Source organism: Neopsephotus bourkii, unplaced genomic scaffold (assembly GCF_033783945.1).
Source record: "Neopsephotus bourkii isolate Nb327-2 ecotype Australia unplaced genomic scaffold, CSIRO-AGI_Nbou_v1 NB_1493, whole genome shotgun sequence".
Classification (NCBI taxonomy): Eukaryota; Metazoa; Chordata; class Aves; order Psittaciformes; family Psittacidae; genus Neopsephotus; species Neopsephotus bourkii.
Genome location: NW_026901969.1, coordinates 370,131 through 386,802, shown reverse-complemented (window position 1 = coordinate 386,802; position 16,672 = coordinate 370,131). Strand labels below are relative to the sequence as shown.

Genomic DNA, 16,672 nt, shown 5'->3' with positions numbered 1-16,672 from the left:
TCGGGGGGAGGCCCGGGTAAGCCTCGGCGCGGACAGTCGCCCTCCCGCCGCTCCTCTCCACCGTAAGTAAACATCGAGCGCTCGCTCCTACCGCACTGGGCAGCCGCCCCCCATTCCCAGCGGAGGCTCCGGCCCGCTCCCGAACTCACGTGGTGCCGCATTCAAAGGTTACACGCACCGCCGGGGCAAGGATGGCACCGCCGCCTCGGTCAGAGGCGCGTTCGTCCGCGGGGCTGCTCAACGATCACCCCCGGCATGACGCCCGCGACAGCTTCACTCTCCCGGCTACCGAAGGGCCGCCGCATCCCTTCCGCGCCCGCGCCGGTTGATGAGCAGTCCGGCCAGGAATCGATAAATCAGAACAGCCCGCCCGCTCCGACAGAGAGCGGCGTACGACCCTGCCGCGGCCAAAAACACCGCCCCGGGGGCGCGGCGGGCGGGCGAGGGAAGGAGGGAGGAGGCGGCGGGGAACGCTGCCGGGTGCGGGTGCCGGGCTCCCGGCCCCCGCGGGGCGGCAGAGAAGCGCCCAGGATGTCGATGTCGTGAAGCCGCAGCGGGCTAATCCCGGCTACTTAACCCGGCTAGCGCCGGGGGCTGAGCACCACCTTAATCCGTGGCGTGTGCGCGCCCGCCCGACCGCCGGGGGCTGCGGCGTGCCGGCCATGCCCGGTCGCGCGGTCCGCGGCGGCGCCGCTCCCGGCAACTGCGCTCCCGCGGAGGCTCACCCCGCATCCGCTGCCCTCAAGGTCACGCCGCGCCCCAGCTGCACGGCGGTGTCTAGGTGCACGCTCCGGCTACCTGGGGGGAAAACCGGAGACAGCCCTGAACGCAGCACCCAGCCCCACCGGCTGTCCCGCTGCCATCACGGCCCCGCCGTAAGCAGCCGCGCCGCTCGTCACCTCCCCGGCCGAACCGTGCCACGGCCCGCAGCCCCACGGCGTGAACGGAGCAACGCTGCACCTGCCGCCGCGCCGCTGCACGCCGCGGCCAGACAGCCGGGAGAAGATCTGCCCCACGCCGCCGTGCTTACCTCGGCGCCTCGGGGCCGACCCCGCCACGGGCCGGGAAGACGTGCCCGTGAACCTGCTGCCGCCCGCCCGCTCTCTCGCCGAGCGCACAAGGTCCCCACGCTCTCCGCCCAGCCCACGGCCGGCCGGCCCCGCCGCGCCGACCCGCCCTGCGGCCACGGGAGGAGGGAGGAGGGCGGGAGAGGGGGCGGAGGGGAAGCGGCGACCGAATTGGGGAGGAAGGGGGGGGGGGAGGGAAGGAAAGAGGGAGGGGGCACCGGTGCGGGGACAGCCGGGGGAGGAAGGGGGGTGGGGGGATGCGGACAGCCCGCCCCGCCCCCGTCGCCTCACCGGCAGGAACCAGCGATTCGCTCTCCTGGCGGGCGCTGCCGCCGCCGTTCGCCGGGGCCCGCCCGCCTCCTTCCCCCCCGCACGCACCGGGCAGCGCCGACCGCGCCGCAGAACAACCGCTACAGGAGCCGGGCGCCACCGGGCGGGGCGGGGCGCAGCGATCCGCCCGCCTCCCTCCTCCGCCCGCCGCGGTCACTCACTTGTCCGCTCCCCCCTCTCCTCTCCCCTGCCGCAGCCACCGGTGCCCGACGCCCCCCTCGCCGCCTGCGGAGCGCGGGTCACGTGACGGGGCCCCTTGTGAGCCCAGGGAAGGGGGGGTCCTGACGTGCGGCGTCTTCAATGGGAGAGGTGGCGGGGGGGGTGCCGATAGGCACGGCGCCTGCGGGGGCGTGGCCCTACACATCGCCCCGCCCCTCCGCGGCCGCCACTGGCGGGCTGGCGGCTGACGCTCTTGTTTCCATGACGTCGGTGGGCGGTGCCACGGCGTTTGATGGAGCCCGGCGGGCTTCGGGGGTCGGTGACTTTGCCACTAGCGGCTCCCGCGGGGCGGGCTGCGAACGGGGCGGGGCGCGTGACTCTGTGTGTCCGTCCCCCTCCACCCGCGCGTAGCGGGGCCGCCGCCAGCCGGGATGGGGACTGCCTCGGCGGGGCGGGGATCCCCCCGGCGGCGACAGCGGGAGAGGCCGCGGTCCCGCAAGGGGCGGTCCGGAGCGCGCCGGTTGCCCCTGTGGGCGGGGGCCGGGGCCGTCCCGGGGGCGGGGGCGACACTGCCTGAGGGGGGCGTAACCGTGCGGGGCCGCCCTAACGGTCCGCCGGGGCGCGGTTCGCCCCTGCCCCACGGGGGCGCGGCGCCAGCGCCTTGTGGCCTTCTGGTCTCGAGGACGGCAGCCGGGTGGTGCTGAGTGCCGGGTCGGTGCTTGTGGGAGCAGCGGCCGCGGGGGGCACGGCGGAGCCCGGGAGAAGCTCTGCTGCGGTTGCGGGAATGAACCGGCCGGCCCCATGAGTTCAGAGTTGAGTCATCTCGGGAAGGTCCGGAGCGGCGGGAGCGAGCGTGGCGGTCGCTGCTGGTGGTGGGAACCGCGGAGCAGCGGGTCCAGCCGCCCGTCAGGTCTGCCTGCCTCTCAGGGGACCCTCACAGCTCCCGCAGGAGGACGGGGAAGGTAAAAGGGCCACAGGTGTTCAGCACCTCTGCGTCTCCAGCTGAAGGCTCTTCGGTTGGAGATAGAAAAATAAATGGGGTTATGAAGGCCTGAGCCCAAGTGCGCTGTCTGGGGGAGTAACAGGGCTTAGAATTAAACTGGAAATTAAAGACCCTGATTTCAGTTCTCCCAGTGTAGTGCATCACACCCGGCAGTGAAAAATCCCCATCCATAAGCTATATGTAATTCTGTAACCACTTTGCGTGGTTTTTCCAGCCTTGTTTTCACATCCTACCCGCCCCTCCGCTGGGCACCTCGCTGGAATGGCTGGCCAGCTGTGCCATAGGCTGTCGGGTTCCCTGAGCCTACCATAAATACCCTGCTTCTCCTTTGTTACCGCTCAGATCCCGCCGCTGCCAGAGCCGGTGCTGCGAAAGAAACAAAGCGGAGAAGCTGGTGTATCCCTACTGTTGCAGACCCGAGATGGTGCAGAGCCTAGGGGGTTAAAGCAACAGGATGAAGTCAGCATAAAACAGCCTACAAGGACTGGCAAATAAATAAATCATCCTGACTACGTTATTATCATGGCTTGCCTGAGCTTCATTGTCTTTTTCGTTCTTACCTGAATGCCTGTTACATTTTTCTGCTTGTTCAAGAAAGGCAATCAAAAGGGACTGTGAGCAGTAAATGGCTCCTGCCCATTCTGGATGTTGCTAAAAATACTACCTTACCTCTCTACATCTAGAGGTCAATTGAAAAATCGAAATACTGAGGTCAGCAACCCTGCAGACTGTTCTGTTGAGGAGATTTCTTTCATTTCTTCCCAGAAGGAGAATATAAAACTATCTGAACGCATATGAAAAATTCTCTCACATTCTGCTTGCAGCTCAGCACCCTCCTCTGCACTGATGGCTATAGCTCAGCAAGGCTTCCCCAGGCACTTGGAAATTGCATTTCTGGATACAGCTTTGTAAGACTAGCAGATGTGTTCTGCACTGTTCTGTCATATCTCCCAGCTCTCAGGCAGACAAAATTAGCTTTGGTACAGCTAAGGAGATGGTGTGTTCAATGTATTGCAGTTTGAGTACATGTCTGTACCTGCTTCCTTTTGTCTTAGGGAAGGTAGGTAGATTGTGCTTCAGTTCTTTGTCTGTGAAATGGGAATAATATCCTATTTATTTTGCAGGAAGGAAGCAAAGGCGGGAGGGGTACACATCAACATTAATTTTTTTGTGATACTGTTATGGTGGAATTCTCTAAGTGGATACATTTTTCAAGGCGCAAAATATTTCTTTAATGTTCCTTTTGCACTGATATCAAGAGTCAGCATAAAAACATGGAATAGATGGACTGAAAGTGAGAATAAATCCCTTCTGACTCTACAGAATCTTCTCCTGGAGGAAGAGCTAGAAGTAAAACCCCAAGCTATGAAACTTCATGATTTTTGTGAGAAAACAGGCACTCTTATATCTAAAGGTTAGGGCATGGCACTGACTAAGAGAAAACGTTCCATGTAATGTAGGTCACCAGTCATATAAAGCAAGCAAAATCAAGATGCACAAAGGAACATTTCTGGAGATCTTTTATTTAACTTTTGAGGAAGCATTACCATTTCAGGAAAATTCGGCATGGCTAGCAGACAATTTGGAAAGGCCAGACTTGACAAATCAGTGACAATAGCTCAACTCATTCTGTGACCAACACTAACAACACAAGTATCATATGTCTTAACAGACCCAGAAATTCACAGAGAATTTAAGTGGGTTGCCTGAATCTGGTCTACTTACTATGAGACTTTTAACATGAAGGGTATGAATCAGAGTATTTAGATTATTACAGTATTTGAGGAAAAATTAATAAGGTGACCAAGGTCTAAGTGACCACCTCACATCCCATCCCATCCCACATTAAAAGAGGGAGGGGCCTTTTGGCAAGATCAGATGAGAGGCTTGACGCCAGAAAATAGAAAACAGACTGTAGTTTGTTCATAGATCTAAACTTTATTTTATTTGAAACTTGTTTCTTGACTACCCTGCTACTGCTGATCGTGTTCAAACTCAGTCACTTAATTAAATTTGATGAAACTGGAGAAAACAGAGAAAGCATGAAAAGTTGGGAGAAAGTCTGTTTGTGAGCATTCAGAGATGAGTTCCCAAAGCTTCCATGGCACTTGCAGAGCGAAAAGTTTTCTGTACCAGCTACACTTCTCCCAGTTGGCTTTCTCAGCCCAGTACTATTGTTTGACCCCTCTCCACAGACCACTCTGGAGAAGATCCCAAAAGATTCCCCCTGGCTGGGGCTCTGTTCCAATCCTGCTGGGCAGGGTAGGCTGTATCCTGTGATGGTTCCAGCATCCTGCATCCTACAGATCAGCCTATTGACTAAAAGACCAGACAGCCATCTAGATAAGCAAGCCGTTGACCTCTCGCTCATCTTGTAGGTGTCACAGTGATCAAATTGTTCTATCATCCACCCATGCAGCCTAACAATGACCTTGTGGTACAAAACGATATTGTGCAATTCACCCTGAAATTGTCCACCCCCTACCCCTTAGGAAAGAGGCCTATCTGTAAACATTTGCATTTTTATCAGCTCAAAAGTCTTTCTCTTGACTGTTCAAGAGCTCAAGATTTGTGCATAATGTGTTTCCTGTTGTGAATGCATATGGTAATTTAAAAGAGTTGGATTTTTTTTTTAAACTCATTCCATTTACCTCAAAAAAGTTTTAGTTTGGGTTTTTGTTTTTGTTTTTTTTCTTTTTCTTTCAGTGTTATGTTCTTTCAGTGTGACACTGCAGGATAAGGAAGGTGAAAAATGAAAATGACATAAATAAAGGCATGTGAGAACCAGCAGTTATTGCACAAATCACTTTTTCATATATATTATATCTGAAATACATTGGAAAGAATACACTGGACTTCATATATTCACTGTGTCTTCTTTACATGTTCTTTTCAGGTGCCACCACAGGACAGCAGCATTACAGCCCCAGACCAGATGAAAGAGTGGAAAGATATTTCATGAACAAAGGTGCAACATCTACATGCAAAGAAAAAAAAAAATAACAAAGCATAAAATCCTGGAATTGATGGAGAATATGGCTAACTAAAGGACTTAGATCAGGCAGAGGAAAAAAAAAAAAAAAGAGCAGAGTTGGGAAACTGTACTTTGCTAGAAAAAGCAGGAAGAAACATGTTTGGGAAGCTTTTAATGGTAAAATGTAAAAAAAAAATAAAAACAAATATGGATGTGATGAGACTATATGACCATGGCTGCCTCTTAGAAAGTGAGAAATGACTAGTAGATGAATGTGTACTATTTCTCTGCAAATAATGTACTGGTAGAGCTGAAGAATCCACACAGTGAGCACCCAGTCACCTCCACTGCAGTGGCTTTTCCTATGTGGCCAATTTTCCAAATTCCCCAATTTGGAGCTGATACTTTCTCACCATGGCCTCACCATTTCATTGCTGAATTCGTAAAGAATTGCAGGAAGGCCAAAGACTAAAGCTGTCTGGAAGCAAATCTGTCCAGTTCACTAGAAGGGTTTGTTATAAATAACACTGCTGTCGTCTCCCTGGAGCTGGTCTTAGCCATGGTCTCTCGTGTCTGTCCTTGGTATGGGTATGTATCAGTCAGGCAGCTCACCTGTCACCCCAAGACTCAAAATGTGGGAGTATCCATTATACTTCCCAAGGTGCAAAAGTGCTTTGGAGGTACATGGTATGTACAATTCTGTATTAAAATAAGAAGTGTTAGTTCATTTGATTTGTAGCACTGTGGGTGCTTTTAGATGTGTTGCTTTTTAAGGCTTCTCTGCTGAACTTGCCTAACAAAATTGTGGTCTTATCTTTGAGAGCATGTTGTCATCTGATGTTAGTTTGTGAAGATTCATTGTTTTCACTCTTTTTGTGGGCCTGTTCCAATTCATGCTGACTGAATATCTGCTTCATGAACTGTAATGTTGTGATCCTCTCCTCTGTGATCAAGTGTCAGGGAAGGGGTTTGTTTAATTTTCCTCCCCTTCCCAAGATAGGAAGAAATACGGGCAACCAAGCTATCTTCTTTCTGATGCTAACTGGCCAGTCTGAGTCATGGCTTCTGACTCATAAAAATCAGTTTTAGGAAGAGTAAATGTAGCCCCTCCTGTCTCTCATCAGTGATGGGTAATTGTCTTGAAGAGAATAACACATTATCTCAGTGATGCTACTTCAAAGTCCTTTGGATAAGAAAATAGATAATTCAGTTAAGTCGTGGGTTCTTTCAGCAAACATTAACATTTCTGCCCCTTGGCGATTGTTCAAGATGGCTTTGAAACATTTAAGAGTCATTAGAGCTAATAGCTCCCATTCTGTGTTTCCTTCAAGGAGGAGTATCAGAAAAAAAAACCGCACTACCTTATTCCTGCTACCTTAGTCAAGAATTAATCACTTAAATGATAAACAGTGACCTGAACATACTTGAATATATTGTTTTATTTGTTGATCAGATACAGCTCTAAATCATCTAGGCTGGTTTTAAGAAAAAATTCCCAGCTATCTAAAATTGCATTTAAAAATATTAATAGCAACCTATTTCACATTCATGGTTTCAAACTCTGGGCTCAGCCTTGCAAGCCTTATTCAAGAATAATCGTTTCCAGGTTACAAATAAGAGATCTGAAGATGATCAAGATAAAAATTTGGATGTTTGTGAAAAGCTGTGGATATACAATATCTAGTGCCAAAGCCTTAAATAAATAACTCTTCACAGTCGTATAAATTGTAGTAAAAGTATTACATAAAATGTTTATACTCGTGTGCATAGAAAATCAAGTATGATTAGAGTTCTTAAGCATAGATTATGGGCAGTCATAAAAAGAGAGTTTTGACTACAGTGTTGTCTCTATTAACAGGCTATTATATAACTATAAATATTAAGGTGAGCAGGAGCAAACTTTTAAAATAGTTAAGAATGTAGCTTGTTAACTCATAAAACCAAGGAAAATGAACTGAGCTGTTGTGACATCTACTATACCTCTATTATGTACTGATAGAAAAGATCAATAGGATCTTCCTCTGCGTAAGTTCCCTTTTGTAAATTGGATAACATGGCAGCCATGTATTGAACCACCAGAGTTTAAATATATCATGTTATGGGCACATCTAGTAATAGTACTGCTGTAGGTTATTTTCAGGCTACAACATGTTATGCAGCCGTAAAGCAGTTTGGTTTAGGATGGAAGCGGATAAAAGAGAAAACTGTTTTGTACATGACAGCAGTCCAAACATTGACAGTTCTGTTATCTTCAGTTCTGACTCGAGTCAGTGAGAGCTGCACATGCTTAATAATTACTAAAACTGACACCTATGTTACTAAAAATACCTCAGATTACTAAAAGAGATTTAAAAATTAATTCCAATAAAAGGCTTTTAGATCTATTCCATTTTAGATCTACAGTAAATCTTAAATTTCTTTATCTTTTGTGTTTCACTCAGCTTGATGTTAAAACCAGCCAGGTCCATTTCACTGTTCAGCCAGTTCTCCGTGCCTTTCACATTCAAGCCCTCAAGCCCCAGCAACGGCTATCGAACTGCAAGCTACACACTGAAGAACACTCCCCCAGGATATCAGAAAGGACCCACAGCTGGTCTGCGAGACTATAGCTGGGAGTAAATGTATGACATGTCCTTGACAACATTTGTAATGTTCTTTAAAAAATGTCAAGGGCTAGTGATAGTCCACTGGTCTAAAGCATCTGAGAAGCACTATCCTAGAGCATTTGTGCATTTTTTGGCTATATACATTTAAAACATATATTTTTTTACTGTTAATGAATCAGTCTTTACAGGAACACTTGCTCTGCAGGTCACAGCAGAAGGATTTATAATGGCATCAGAGTGCGGGATGTTTCAGTCAAGTTCAGCTAGAATCACCTCTCTCCATCATCTGCTCTGGACTAAGAATAGTAGAAGGGAGACTTTCGTTTTACAATGGGGATGACCCAAATGTTCACACTTCTCTGCTGCAGAGCAAAAATGCAGAGATGAACCAACAAAGAATTCAGTCCCATCATAGTGTAGTTTCAGAAACAGCTGATGTATGCATTTGTGATATTCCAGATATCTTTCTTTCGGATTTGCCCAGCCCTGTGCTAAAGTGCTAAACCACACTCTTACACCCTCTCGGTTCCTTTGCATAACTGCTTTTGCTTCCTTTTATATACTCTCTGCTTCTCTTTTCCTTCAGTTTAGCTTTTTTTCCTAAGTAACACCTTTCCCACACTTCCTGCCAACCAAACCAAACCCAACTAAACCAAACCGAACTCCAACATCCTGTGGCAATAATGCATCAGATGGTGATTTGGCGGTTTGTGTTGTTGGTCTGTGGTATTCCTCCTCTTGCCAGTAAAATGGAGTTGATTTGTCCTCACATGGACATCTAAAAGAAGCACATCCAATCCTGTAATAGTAAGCCCAGGATTCCTTTATTGTCAATGCACTGTGGGAAGCTACAGCCTCCAGGAGTACATGCATGTCATACTAAGTTTAATGTTTAGGGTAGTTCTGTAGTTGTCTCTGTTTCTTCTTTCATTCTGGAGGTAAAAAAGGGTGAGTAGTTTAAATTCAAATGTGAAACTCTTAGAAGGTTAGTAGTGGGTGTGTGATATGGACTTGTCTTTCAGACTGCATTATTTTCTGGACTCTCTTAATCTACCAGGCATTACTTTTAAGCAGCCACTGATCTGTAGAATGTATGCCAAGAAGCCAAAAGGAGAAAGATACAGTAGGAGAACCAGGTTTTAAAACAATATTTTGCTAGGTATTTTTAATGAAAGCAGCTTTTTAAATTAGTGCAACTTTTGCTCCCAACTTTTTGTAATTAAAACACAGAAACTTGATATGAGTTGGGTAATCCTTATGAAGTAAATGACATGATCTTTAGTAACAACACAGATGAAGGATGTCTGTGTCCAGCAGAACTATCTGTAAGGAAAGGGCTGTTGGCGTGTGGAAGGCTACAAGGACATGGCTGGTCCATCATGGTCCTGATAGACTGATTCAGTTCAGACTAAACACCCCTGAGAGCGTATACCTTGTTGCTAGACTAGCCATCTATGGGAAGAAAATGACTGTGGATCCCATACTGGATGTAGTGCATGGAGTTTCTTAAGAGTTGAGATGCAGGGTGTTCTTAAGGCTTGAGATGAAGGGTGGAAGTGCCAAGTAAGTTTTGAGATGCAAGGTGGAAGTGCCAGCACTATCACAGCCTATTTTGAAAATGACACTGAGACTTTAACTTTGATCAGTCTAATCACTATGCTTGTCTGCCTCCCACCTTCATGTGGTTCTGTAGAAGTCCATGTTCCTCTGCTGAAGTGCAGGGACAAGTTAGCACTCAAGAAAATTGTCGAGAATCCCCCTCAAAAAAATAGTGTTGGTGTGTACAAATAAATATAAAAATATACATATACATAAAGAGAACTTTAGGAGCTTTAGGAGGGAAGTGTCATCCAAAAATATGACCAGCTAAAACTCTAAACTGGTATTACATTTAGCAAAAGTAATAAAAAATTCAAAATTATAATCCAGCAGTAAAATGTCCATAAATTCTTTTGGTAGTAGAAAATCCAGCTTGTTATATAAAACAAAATTGTTCCTTTCCTTGTTACTGATTTTTTTCCTCATGCATATCCCCCTCCATTTTAATTTTGCTGAGAAGACAAGTAAAAATATCTATTTCAGAAAAAAGTTAGGTCTGATGGTTCTGTATGGGAACCATATGCAAATTTTATTCTTTTTTTTTTAAAAAGAACCAGAACTCTTATGGTAAAGTATGGGTGTTAACCATGAGAAATGAAACCAGCAAGAATTAATTAAGACCTCTAAAGCCAGCAAATAGTGTTGTACAGACAAGTTTGTGAGGTTTGTGTTTCCTCCCTTCCCTTCCCTTCCCTTCCCTTCCCTTCCCTTCCCTTCCCTTCCCTTCCCTTCCCTTCCCTTCCCTTCCCTTCCCTTCCCTTCCCTTCCCTTCCCTTCCCTTCCCTTCCCTTCCCTTCCCTTCCCTTCCCTTCCCTTCCCTTCCCTTCCCTTTTCCTATTTCCTTTTCCTCTTTCTTTCCTCTTTCTTTCCTTTTTCTTTCCTTTTTCTTTCCTTTTTCTTTTTTCTTTCTTTCTTCCTTTCTTACCTTTCTTTCTTCCTTCTTTCCTTTCTTTCCTTTCCTTACTTTCTTTCCTTTCTTTCCTTCCTTTCCTTCCTTTCCTTCCTTCTTTCTACCTGATATTGTTCTCTTTTCTAAGTTAGATACAAAACTACGTGAAGCATTAAATTGGCAGACAAATAAGCCTAAGATAAAGTACCTCTCAAACCCATAAGACCAGGGAATTCAGACATGAAGCTACATCGTTGCTCTTCATCCTGCAGTACTTTTGTGTGTGGAGTTTCTCACTGTTGACATAATACTGAGGTAGGCAAGAACATAGATAATTTTTTCTTCCCTAAAATTTTTTTGGGTTGATGCTGGGGTTGAGGGCTAGGGCTTTTTAATAACATACTACAACACTTTTGTTTTCATGTTTAATGTGTTGCGCACATTGGAACATATTCTTATTTTATTTTTGGTTTTATGGTTGACAAAAGTAAATAAAATGATGTGAGAGAAAGCAATGAATATAATGTATAGCTCATACCTGATTAGATGAGGTTTCTTTTATTATTCTGTTGCAAGTTCCAAACAGAAACATGAATGTAGATCAAGTTAGACTTGTGCATGCCTTTGCAGGTTTAGGACAGAAACTGCCTAAAGGAAGTCAGGAAAATATATTGCTTGCATTGTATCAGAGAGCTTCTGTATCTCTCTCAGAATAGTAATTGTTTTCCATCTGCAATATTAAAAAACACTTGCTAGAACTCTGGTCTGTTCCTCTGAAAGTTTAAACATGTGCTCTTATTTTCCAGTGTTATGAGAAAAAGGAATGTTTTGGGTTTTTTTTCTTAATGTATTTCAACTTTATTGCACTCCTGAAATACATTGAGAAGTATCTGATCTGAAGCCTCCTAGTGTGTGTCATCTTCAGTAGGGGTGCAAGTATCAGCAAGTAGTTTAAAAATAGAATCACTGGGCAGGTCCAATTTATTTTGTTGTTCAACTTTTCCCAGTTTTTACCTGTGGCCCACTGTGAGGAAAGGATGAATGACTTTCCTGAGAGTTCAACTCTTTCAAGAGGTGGTAGGAGGGAGGGAGAAAGAAAATAAATCAACAAAGCCCTAGTTCTGCACAACCCTAGTCAGCTACCACTTTGTATATGTTGGCCTATTATAGTAGAAAGACATTTCTTAATTCTTCAGAGTAAGGAGAAATTAGAGGGATAATGGATCTCAAGGACAAGCCACAGACATTGTATCTTAGCTGTTCATTCATGGACTGATGCAATTTAGCCATCTCCTCTCCTATATTTCTGTGCTGTCTTTCGAGGTACCGTGTCAGTCTACAAGAATTAAAATCTGAGCAGAAGAAATACAAATAGTTAATCATATAAAATGCATTCACCTGTATTCCAGTTCCTTTAATCTATATTTTGAAACACTAGTGAAATAAGAGGTGTAATAAATTCAAATCTACCCAAATTATTTTTCAGTGCTCAAGGTATTGCATTTTTATATCATTATCTACATAAACATCAATGATATGGTCTGTTTCCGCTTGGCCTTAGTCACACCCGTTATTTTTTGGTTCATTTTGTTTTTAAATGTGACTCATGAGGTTTCTCTATGCTGCTTATACAATACTTCTTCCTTCCTGATAATGCCTATTTGTTCTCTATTTTTGGCTTGCTTTTCCATTGTTATATCTAAATTATGTACATTTAGCTGATGAATGGAGGATCTATTTAATTACTATAACCATAATAGAATAGTTATATTTTGCTATATATTAAATGTATTTGAAGAAATAATTTTTAGTATTTGGTGCTTTCGTTTTATTCTTCTACAGTGTTCCTATACTATCATAGTATTCTATGCATTAATTATGATTATCTGACTACAGAACCAAAAAAGCTTAAAATATAATCTGTTTCCCTGAAGAAGAAGATTCACATTATCAAAATCAAATGCAAGAAGGAGTAAAAGGTGATATTTGTGTAAACTGTGGAAGACATTATCAAAGGTTTATGAGGATTCAGATGAGCTAGAATAATGTTTGTGTACATTTTTGTGCTAACTTTTATTGCGTCAAAAAGGGCTAATGGACTATAAATGCAACAGCTTTTAGAAAAAACTAATTCACTAAATGCCAGTACCAGTTTAGTAGCCAAATAAATAAAGCAGTATTCACCCAGAATGAACATGGCAGAGCCAAGTTTCTAACAGTCTAAAGAACAGCTGGGGGAAAGGTATCCACATTTTATTCTTGTCTTCCCTGATATTTGCTTTCCTCCACGGTTAATATTTATCTTAACAATGGGTTTAATATTGCTTCAAGAAACAGATGATATAGTGAAAGAAAATATGTATCAGCAATGTATAAGATCAGTTCTCTACATTTTAAAATCCTAGTTTCCTTAATAAAGTTTACAATCCTTATTTTTAACGATAAAATCTAGTCTACAAAGTGGTATTTGTTACCCTCTGGTACACTTTAGTTTTCATATATTGTTCACTAATTAAATTTCATTTTACAAGGTAATAACGGGGATATATTTTTATGAATATAGTTTGATAGAATTGATAGTCCCTATTTGATGATAGTACTACCTTGCAATTAAACAATTTGATTTAGCCATAGAAAAGGTTTCCATGATATATCCTTTTGTTTTTGTCCACTGAATTGCTGCCAATTGTTAAGTGAAACTATTTGCCTTTTCATTGCAGTCTTTCATCCTCTTATTTAATGCACACTTAAATGTTCTTCTGAACTCTGGATGTTTGATGTCAGGCTTGCAAGGTTCAAAACATTTGATTTGTCAGGTGGTATCCTTTGGAAACAGAAAAAAAAAAAAAACCAGGAGAAAAAATAGTGTTGCCTCTGAAGACTTGGATGGGATATAAATTGTCTTTCATAGCCAGTATAAACCTAAGAGGGCTATGCCTCTGCAGGGTAACAGTGAGACTCTGTAAAGGAGAAGAATTCAAGCTTCTATTTTTGATGAATGGTTGTTTTCCTTTAACTGCGCTCGACTTAAGTTTTGTGGTCTTTTACTGCTAAGTTATGTAGTCTATCAATAGTAAGTTAAATAGTGGTTCAAGAGTCCTGTCTGTAGGACAGTTTCTAGTCATCAAATCTATAATCAGGCACTTGTATAATGGTATGAGGTGCTGCGGCACAGCTGAGTTTTTACATCATCATTGCAATCTATGTGACAGAAACTGCTGCATACTATGGATATGTTTTTCAGAGGCACTCTCTCCTAGTTCGTTGTTGTTGGAATTGCTTTATCTATGAAACACCTTTCCCACCTAACAACTTGAAAGTCCTCTGTGTATATTCCCCTTAGAAAAAAGGGGACTCACATATGGTGTAATGACAGCACCCATCAACTCTACTTCAGAAAAAAACCCTGTAGTATAGGGGACATGGCACCAAAGTTCTCTCAGGAAATTCTTTCCCAAAAATTACCACCTGATTGTTTATACTACAGGGAAACTGTTGGGAGGGAAAAAATAAGGCAGAGCCCAAAATCTTAGAAATGTAAATTCAGTGTCTATGCATCTGAGACATATAAGGAGAACAAAACACAGTCTACTTCAGCCTTACCTCTTCTGAAAACATCTTCTGCCAAAGGCAAGAAGGAAAACTCACCTGTATGTCTATTTGACCATAACGCTTAGTTTATATAAATTTGTCACTGTTTTACTTGTACCTATTCGTACTTGCAGTTCTTCAGTAGCTGACAAGCAGTAACCAACACACGTACGTGACATCACAGCTTGCCTATTGCAGTTTGAAATCGTGGCTAATGACTAAGCCAGGCTCATAACTAAGTTCTTCTGCCTTTTGTTCAGTTTTACATCAAATACAGCATATTACATCCAGATTTTGATAATGTAAGGCTTCTCTTCAGCCAAATGGCCTCTATGAGTAAGGCAGAAACATTTTTTATTTTCTAGGGCAATTAATTAGACATCCACACTGTCACTCCCACACTTAAATTAATCTCCATATGTTCAGTTATCATAGGAAAAAAATAAAGAAGATGAAGGGAAAACTCATAGACACATCTCTGCAATGTTTCTTTCAGGCACATAAATTTCTGTCAGCATGTTGGGAACTCATAACCTCATTATTACATGCTTAACTAATCAGCACACTTCACAATTTCCCCACAAACAGTGTCCCTGTCGCTTTTCATCATATATTTAAAATAGAGAAGAAAGAAGTCTCACTCATGAGACTTTAGTATTTTTGTTACGTGTCATTTAGCCAGGTTAATATTTATCTGTGAAATATAACTTCTGACTTAAATAGCACTTCTCAAGTTACTTGTTTTGTGATATATTGTCTTTGGTTTATTTAATTTCTTGTTTAATTTCCTTGTTAATTTGAAAAAAAATAAAAAATCCATACTTTCTCAGTCATTTTTCTGAATCGCCCAAGTTCTAATAGGGCTTGTTGGAAACCCTTTTACACCACGTTTTAAATTGTCATGTGTGATAGGTGGTCTCAGGTAAAAAAAGAAATATGGGAAGCACATATGAGCAAGTAAAATATTTTCAGAAAGGAAATATTTAGAACTTGCAGGTAGTGAAATGTATCCTGTACAAATTCATCCTGTAACAGCTTCTGTATCCCTGTCCTGATGTGGTTGTTTTGTCTGTGTAGCATTCCTGTGCTGTATGGCATTAAAACTGTTCCCAGCTAAGGTTTCCACCCTTGGCCCGGCGTTTCAGTTGCATAGCCATAGTCTGACTGATCAGTTCATATGAGGTATCAGACTTTACCATTGTACTGGTCTGGCTGAGCTGGAATTAATTTTCCCCCTAGCAGCCCTCATAGTGCTGTGCTTTGTACTGGTAGCTAGAAAGGTGTTGATAATACTACTGCTGGGCAGTGCTCACATGGCATCAATCTTGTTCCTCCAACATTCCCCCTCATCAGCAGGCTGGAGAGAAGGTCAAGATGTTGGGAGGGAACAGTCAGGACAGCTGACCCCGACTGACCCAAGGGATATTACATACCTCAGGACATCTGCTCAGCAGTAAGAGCTGAGGCGGGGGACATGAGGGCATTTGCTATTATGACATTTGTGTTCTGGAGTAACACTATGCACACTGAAGCCCTGCATCCTGGGAAGTGGCTGGACAGCTGCTGATTGTGAGTATACATCTTCTGTCTTCCTTTGCTTCCACAAATGGCCTTTACTTTTGCCTTCTTAAACTGCCTTTATCTCGAACCACAATTTTTTCCTCATTGTGTTTTCTCCCCACCCTGTCTAGCTGAGGAGGACAGTGATACAGTGGTTTGGTGAGCACCTGATGTCTAGGCAGGGTTAACCCACCACAACCATACAGGCACGAACCTTTCATGCCTGGTTGCACAGCTAACAAGACGCAAACTTGTCCCATTTTTTAGGCTGGTGCACACCTGTGTTTAGGATGCTTACCACATAGCTCTGGCCATAATAAGGAGCTCTCCTCTCCCAGCTTTTGGAAAGGAGAATGAGTCTGCTCAGAGTGCTCTCCAGAGCACTTCAAGGCATAGCAGGCACTTGAAACCTATAGTCTTAAGAAGCTGCCAATCTGCAAGATTTTATAGTCTCAGTAAACAAAACTAGATTAAGGAGGAAAAGGTTCAAACCTTTATGTAAAGATATACTTGATACGCTTTACATCAGTTATGTGACCTTCCCATCTTTAAGGCTTCGCTTCTGCATTTTCTTGAATCTCAGGATCTCTTTTCTTCCTTGGTTCAATATTTTCTTCCAGCTGCTGCCTGCTTGCTTGCAGCTTTATTGTAACTGGGTTATTCTCTATGTATAGCAGACATGTATAGGACATGTATATATATATAATATATATACACATATATATGTATATGTATATATATTATATATATCTATTTCTCCACGTATAGGACAGAGATGACAGCTTAGTTATAGCAGTTATTTTATTTTTTGTTTATTTTTTGAGGAGATTGGAGTAAGGTGTTGGAGCTTAATCAGTTGTATTCAGAAGCAGGCCTCTCTTGCTTCCTCCCTCT

The 16,672-nt window shown here is 43.9% G+C and overlaps 1 protein-coding gene and 1 long non-coding RNA gene across 13 annotated transcripts in view; both read right to left on the bottom strand.

The window, feature by feature from the left end:
- Window positions 1-3,525, bottom strand: part of ATP2B1 (ATPase plasma membrane Ca2+ transporting 1) — a 65,210-nt gene extending 61,685 nt beyond the window's left edge. For 5 of the 12 annotated variants that reach the window (XM_061369321.1, XM_061369329.1, XM_061369330.1 and 2 more), the window contains exon 1: window positions 1,559-1,699. The gene's annotated coding sequence lies outside the window, so the exon portion shown is untranslated. The other 7 variants (XM_061369323.1, XM_061369324.1, XM_061369325.1 and 4 more) reach the window with 7 other exon arrangements.
- A 1,890-nt stretch (window positions 3,526-5,415) lies between these two features.
- Window positions 5,416-15,623, bottom strand: LOC133220921 (uncharacterized). The gene is made up of 4 exons (XR_009727814.1): window positions 15,532-15,623; window positions 13,231-13,451; window positions 12,812-12,951; window positions 5,416-5,536 (listed from the first exon to the last, which is right to left on the bottom strand). It is a non-coding gene; the product is annotated as an uncharacterized LOC133220921 (long non-coding RNA).
- Window positions 15,624-16,672: the final 1,049 nt, after the last annotated feature.